The sequence below is a fragment of the Mirounga angustirostris genome, unplaced genomic scaffold (genome assembly GCF_029215605.1).
Source record: "Mirounga angustirostris isolate CCGP_5_RB_7025 unplaced genomic scaffold, mMirAng1.0.hap1 SCAF_4, whole genome shotgun sequence".
Classification (NCBI taxonomy): Eukaryota; Metazoa; Chordata; class Mammalia; order Carnivora; family Phocidae; genus Mirounga; species Mirounga angustirostris.
The window spans coordinates 111,630,900-111,638,024 of NW_026991712.1; the positions used below are offsets into that span (position 1 = coordinate 111,630,900).

At 41.6% G+C, this 7,125-nt stretch overlaps 1 long non-coding RNA gene across 1 annotated transcript; it reads left to right on the forward strand.

Moving 5' to 3' along the window:
- Nucleotides 1–4,784: 4,784 nt before the first annotated feature.
- LOC123858305 (uncharacterized) lies at nt 4,785–6,624 on the forward strand. The gene is made up of 3 exons (XR_006794135.1): nt 4,785–4,855; nt 6,264–6,483; nt 6,596–6,624. It is a non-coding gene; the product is annotated as an uncharacterized LOC123858305 (long non-coding RNA).
- The last annotated feature ends 501 nt before the right edge of the window (nt 6,625–7,125 follow it).

Below are 7,125 nucleotides of genomic sequence, written 5' to 3' on the forward strand. Positions count from 1 at the left end.
TAGGCATGATCAGTCACTAACTCTATTTCCAGCCCCTCTCTCTTCTCAGGCCATTTTCTATGGCTGGAGGAGAGCCTTGGGGAGGCCTCCAGTCATAGAAAATGGCCTGGGATGGGCTGGAGAATGGAGTGGAGGTGGGATGTGGGGCTGAAAATCCCAAGTTCCAATCATGGTGTGGTCCTTCCAGCGATCGGCCCCCACCAGGGAGCCCACTCAGAGTCACCTCCTAAGAATGAAAGACACTCCTATTACTGAGGGAACTCCATGGAATTTAGGAGCTCTAGGTCAGTCAGGAACTGGGTCAAAGACCAAATATTAGAACAAAAGGTGCTCCTAGAGCTCTTATCACTTAGGAGGAAATTACAAGAGTTTTAGGGGCTCTCTACCAGGAACTCATGGCAGAGACCAATCTATATTTTTTCCTATTATCTCACACCATGCTTCTGACAAACTGGCTGTAAATCAGAGCTTCCCACAGTCCTCTCCTTGGGCTCAGTCATTTGCTAAAAAGCTCCCAGAACTCAGGAAAACATTTTACTTACTATTTTGCCAATTTATTGTACAAGGATAGAACTTAGGAAAGCCAGATGGAAGAGACACACAGGACAAAGTTATGTGGGAAAGGGCACCTCCGGATGTTCAACAACCTGGAAGCTCTCCAAACCCTGTCCCCTGGGGTTTTTATGTAGGCTTCATTCCATAGGCATGGTGGATTAAATCATTATCAGTGATTAACTCAACCTCCAGCCTCTCTCTCCTTCCCACTTGAAAGTTCCAGCCCTCTAATCATGATTGATCTTCCTGGCAACCAGTCCTCATCCAGCGGTGACCTAGGGGTTTTCCAAGAGTCACGCCATTAACATAAACTCAGAAGTGGTTAACTGGGGTTTATTACAAATAACAGAAGAGATGTATTTCACATTTATCACTCTGAAGCTATTTACAAGAACTGAGGACAAAAGCCAAATATTTTAACAGAAGATGCCTCTATTGCTCTAATCAGTTAGGCAAAGACAAGAGATTTGGGAGCCGTGAGCCAGAAAGTGCAGATGAAGACCCAAATATATACTTCTTATTATAAATCACAGTATAGCATGCTTCTTAGCAAAAGAGAGAGATGAGTAAATTGTAACGGACCATCACTGTTGGGGGACTGAGAATTTCTGATACCACAGTGACTGTCTTGCATGAGACTCAAGCTGGCTTGAGAGAGGAGCTTGCTTCTGCCTGAGGGAGCTGGACAGCCAGAAAGTTCACTGCCTTGAAAAACCAACTCCTCCTGAAATTTAAGGGCCTTTCCTTGAGGAGTTTGCTTATTTTACTGTTTCTGTTATTTTAAATAACCAGTAACAACTTGCAAACCCAATTTTCAAAAAAATAATTTTCAAACCAGTCATAACTACATTCGGGCAAGAGATACAACAGCCCTGTGATTTCTCCAGAGCAGGAATTATTAACCCTGTTTGGCAGATTTGGAAATTGAAGCTCAGAGAGACTAGAGGGGAGGTAAAATATGTTTTCTCTGGCTGGGTCTGAAAATTAAACTGGCAAAGTCAGATTCACAGGAGAAAAGCATACAACTTTATTTAACGTAAGTTTGACGTGACGTGGGGGCCTTCGTTAAGGCACTGAGAACCGAAGAAACTGTTCAAGCTGAGAGATTTTTATGCTAGGTTTGATGAAGAGCGGACAGTTGTGGAGAAATACGATGACAGGGTAAGTGTAGCAGACTGGGTGAAACTTAGCATGGCCTGTTTGTCTGGATTTTTCTTGGTGTCCCTCCATAGTGAAGATAAGGGTGTTCCTTTCCTCTGGGTGTAGGGACGGCATCTCTCACAGAGGTGCTCCTCCAGAGGAGAAAGGCAGGAGAAAGTCACAGAGACCTCCTCACTTCTACCATTTTCTCAAACTCCTTCAGCTTAAACTCTTCAAGATGCCCTGGTATAGGGTTGTTGTATCTGGTACCAAAAGGTATTGTATTTGGGGGTGGCATGCTCTGAGCCCCAACGTCTCATATCTAACACGGAGCAGAATTAGAATTTGAATCCAGATTTAAGGTCCAGCGCAATGCACTGTATTCTGCCAACTCCACACACGGTATTAATAACACATCACAGAAGCTGAAGCCAAAGGCAAAGCTGATAACCGTTTTATTAAAATATAGAAGAAAGGATTACTTGATTGGGCCGCTAACCCATCATTAAACGGGGCTAGAGAGAAAAAACTTGCATCAAGCAGCTTCTGATCTCCTATACTTTGGAGCATGAGACCTGCCATATGAAGAATTTGTACCACAGGCATCTGTTTAAGAATTTAAGATGATACTCTTGTCAAAATACAGTTTCTTTTTTACAGGGATTTTGAAAAGGCATTCTTTAAAGCTTTGCTAAGTGTCTTGGATGTATATAAGTGTCTCAAATTATATTTCAGTAACTTTCAACATTAGTAAATAAAACAGAGGGATTCATTTTTTTTCTCTAAACATAATTTTTTTTTTGAGAGAGAGAGAAAGAGCACATGTGAGTGGGGAGAGCAGGGGGAAGAGCAGTGGGAGAAGGAAAGAGAATCTTAAGCAGGCTTCATGCATGGAACTTGACGGCGGGCTCAGTCCCACAACCCTGAGATCACAACCTGAGCCAAAATCAAGAGTTGGATGTTTAACCAACCGAGCCTCCCAAGCGGCCCTCTTTAAACATAATTTTTAATCCAGAAAAAAATATACAAGCTAACTTCCTTTTCACATTTTTTCAAGACTCAAGGTTTTTAAAACTGCCTCAAGATATTCCTTCTGATGAACTCAAGATATGTCCAGATTCCCACATCATGACTGGCAGAAAACAACTTTTTGCATCAATATTGTTCTTTTGTTGAACAAATATCAAAGCGAATCAATGAATTTATTTGCTTTTCTTTCTTGCTTATTAAAAATCATGGGACAACACTGATCATCAACCAATCAGTATACAAACAAAGAACAAATAGAACATTTAAAGAACCCCTAGGCTTTCAATGCTCAAAAGGCCTTTTTGTGACCTGTGTCCCCGCATTCTCGCATCTGAGCTACTCCAGTTGCCCTGTAAAATTAAGCGACTCTACGAAACCACACATTGCTGAGTAAGGTACACAAAAGCCACACTAGCTGATAATCACCAGTGCAATCTGGTGATTGCACCATAAAATAATCAGTATCTTCCTAAAATCTTTGAGAACTAAAGATATCGTTTAGTTGATAGCTCACACGACTCCCGCAGAGGTAACTTCAAAAGTTCATCATTCCTTGCCTGTCAACAATGTCCAAAATCCCCGATACAGAAATCTGCAAACCGTTAGGTCTCCAACAATCACAGACCCCTGATGGTGTTTACCAGGGATGCCCTCAGGGAAGGTTTTGAAAAGTCTGGAAGGGCTTTCTCCAGACAGAGTTGTCCGTGCAGAAAGGGCTGGAGATGAGGTGAGGGATGTCAGACTGAAATCAGAAAAGATTTTGGCCAAGGAACGGAGACTCACTTGCTTTCCGTTAATCATTTTTAAAAAGCTTTTTAATGAAATGAAATATACAGAAAGGGTACATATTATTAGCGTACAGGTTAATGAATTTTCACAAAGAACACAGCAAGGTGACCAGCACTCAGAACTGCAACAACAACAAAAAAAACAGAGTATCACCAGCACCGCCCCCCACCCACAGAACACCCTCTTAGACCTCCTTCCCCAGAGGGAGACTACCTGATTAGTTTGCCTGTTTCTGTGCTTTATACAAAAGAAAGTGAACAGCGTCCACCCTGTAGTGCCTGGTTCCTGTCACTTGACGCCATGTTTATGAGAGTCACCCACATGGTGGTATTCGCAGCAGGCGGCTCCTTCCCACCGTTGCGATGCCTTCCACTGCGTTGAATGTGGCTCAGATTATTCATTCTCTTACTGATGGGCGTTTGGTCCATACGCTGTGACCCAAAGGTTATTATTGTCTGGCTTGGGAAGTTTGTAAAAGATAACCCCGTGTTTGAGTGAGACACTCAGGGGATTTTGTGGCAGCACAGGGAAAGAAAATAGGGAGCCATTTCATTTGCTGAGACCTCTGGCTCTGTTCTGTGCTGCTTTCACTTACCCCCGTCCCCTGGCTCAGGAAAAATTGTGAGTGCAACTGTCACAAGCAGGGTGAGATTTGGAGTCCCAGAAAATGAGGGAGAGCCTGGGGTGTGCAGGGAGTGGACACAGGAAGGTGTGCGTGTATGTCAACTTCAGAGACGCCTCTGGTCATGGCAAAAGTCCTCCCCAAATATCTCAGAGCAGCTAGGACACCTGCGTCAACCCCAGGTTATTGTGACTTTAGTCTCTGGCATCTCAGCAAGTATGGATATATCGGGCCATTTCTTACGCCCGAAGTTCTCAAGAAAAAACGAGATCATGAGCTGTGTATTTGATCCAATGAGGCTTAAATCAAGCCCTAGCACATTGACTTTCCTGTTTTTAATAGAGTTCTGACCAAAAGCTTTCTCCAGCATGTAGCTCAGATTGTTCTCCCTTCCCCAAGATCACAGCTACTCTGCTTCAGATCTCTTTGGGGATTCTAAAATACTAACTGCTCACTCAGTTTCCAGTAATTTGAGGCAAAGCTAGCGTATTTTCAGACAGTTTCCCTTTATCCGGGTGCAAATAATACACTAGTTTCCCCTCATCTGCGGTTTCAGGTACTCCCGGTCTGGAGCTAGATGATCCCCCGATGCATCAGAAGGGCCGCAGCAACCTAACATGGCAGCACAGCACCCACATCAGCCGCCTCGCCTCATCTCCTCGCATAGCCATCTTACCATCTCACAGCACCTCAAGCAGAAGGCGAAGGCGACACAATAAGGTATTTTGAGAGAGCGAGAGAGAGCCCACATTCACATAACTTTTATTACAGTTATTTTATTACAATTATTATTTTATTTATTTACAATAAAATTACAAATTTATCATTACAAATAATAAATTTACAATTTATTATTTTATTACAATTATTACAATTGTTCTATTTTATTATTATTTATCACTGTGAATCTCTTACTGTGCCTAATTTATAAATTAAACCAGAGCAGAGGTGTGTACGTATAGGAAGAAGCACAGGATATATGGGGTTCAGCACCATCAATGTGCTTTCAAGGCATCCGCTGGGAGTCCTGGGACATATGCCCTGTGGCGAAGGGAGACAACTGTATACCTAAATACTTAAGAGAGGAGACTCTTAAAATTTGACTCTCTGATCATCAGTGCATAAATTCAAAGTGGCTTTTGGATCTAAAGATAACAAGAGTCCTCATCTGAAGAAGGAAGCCTGGGAAAATAGGAGGAAGTGAAGTGTTTAGATTCACTGGCTTGGAAAGACTTTTAAAATATATCAGCAGCGAGAACTTATTTATGTTTATTTCTTGGGAAGGCTTTGAAGAAATTACATGCAAATCCTCAAGGATTTTAAGCATTATTTCATAAAGAATGTGCTACTGTTTATAAATACACATGTATGAGATGAGAGCAAATATTTTTTAAATGAATTATGACTTTCAGTGATCTTTTTTTTTTCCTGAACTTCTTTGACTGCATCCATCTTTTGACTTGTTTTTTTTTCCAAACTTTGTGAGCCCTCCAATGATGACAGATGCTGGTTTATGGGACTTTGTAAAAGGACATCTAAAAGACAAATTAATGACTTCTTGGGTTGCTCAAGTACCCATGGTTCACAAGCATCCAAGACTCCTGATTATGTTAAAGTACAAAGGCTTAAAGTATATAAATATGACAATAATATTTAAAATAATTATAAAAATAATCATAACATTATAAATAATTATAAAAATATAATAATTATTATTGTTATAATAGGGTGTGTGGATCTTGAAAAACTAAAAGAAACAGAAGGTTATTCCTGCCCATGACTATAAGTTCTTCAAGCTAACATTTTCTGTGCTTTTAACTTTTGTGCCCGCCACTGTGTACTTTCATGCATTTTAAAAACTGATCTTCAGGGCACCTGGGTGTCTCAGTCATTAAGCATCTGCCTTCAGCTCAGGTCATGATCCCAGGGTCCTGGGATCGAGCCCCACATTGGGTTCCCTGCTTGGCAGGAAGCCTGTTTCTCCCTCTCCCGCTCCCCCTGCTTGTGTTCCCTCTCTCGCTGTGTCTCTCTCTGTCAAATAAATAAATAAAATCTTTAAAAAAAAAAAAAACCCTGACCTTCACAATGACTCTGTAGGGCAGGTAACAGTATCATCCCCATTTTACAGATGAGAAAACCGGACGTCAAGAGGTGAACACCTCGCCAAAGTTACAAGATTGTGAATGACAGAGGCAGAACTTGAATCCAGCTCTGGCTACAGCCTGAGCCTTCATCCTCTTGTTATCTGCTGCCACCATGTACAAGTTGTCCATGAAGGCTGATGCCAAGGCAGTTAGCCTGAACATCATGCTCTGGGGAACCAAAGGCTTAAATTGTTAACTCCAAAGGTGAGGACAATTTCCACTGAATTTGTTGAAAATAATGAGATCTAGTTCTCTAACAATTTAAGGGACAAAGTCAGTATGAAAATTGCGTCTTGATTTTGTCTCTCTTTTTCAGCAGGTAACATGAAGAAAATTCCATTTGGGGAATGAGGACTATGATGTCCACTGAATGTCTATTCTGTGCTGTGTGGTACTAGGAATAGAGAAGTTAACAAAATGTGGCTCCTGCATCAAAACACAGTAACATGGGACTAATGCATCTGTGACACCAGGCAAACGAAGGTTCTGCATCTTGACTCTGCATTTACTACGAATCTCTTTAGGATTAATAACCCACAGTGGACCCCTCTTTGTCTAACCTGCTAAAGTGAGTTCTTTCTTAGCGTATGAGGAATTCATCAATAGCATCATCAAAAGACAGCGTAAGAATGCAAATATTTGGTTCCTTTAAAGGCTCATTTCCAAGTTTTTCCCCCAAACATTTACCCCAAGTATGTATCTCTCTCCTCCCATCTTCCCAACTGGAGTAGCCTTGTGCTGAAATCAGCATTAAAAATACAAATTCTTCCTTAGGCAGAATCCATACTCCACTCTCTGTGGAGAATTCTAGAAGATGAGAGACAAAGTGGTAGAACTAACCATATA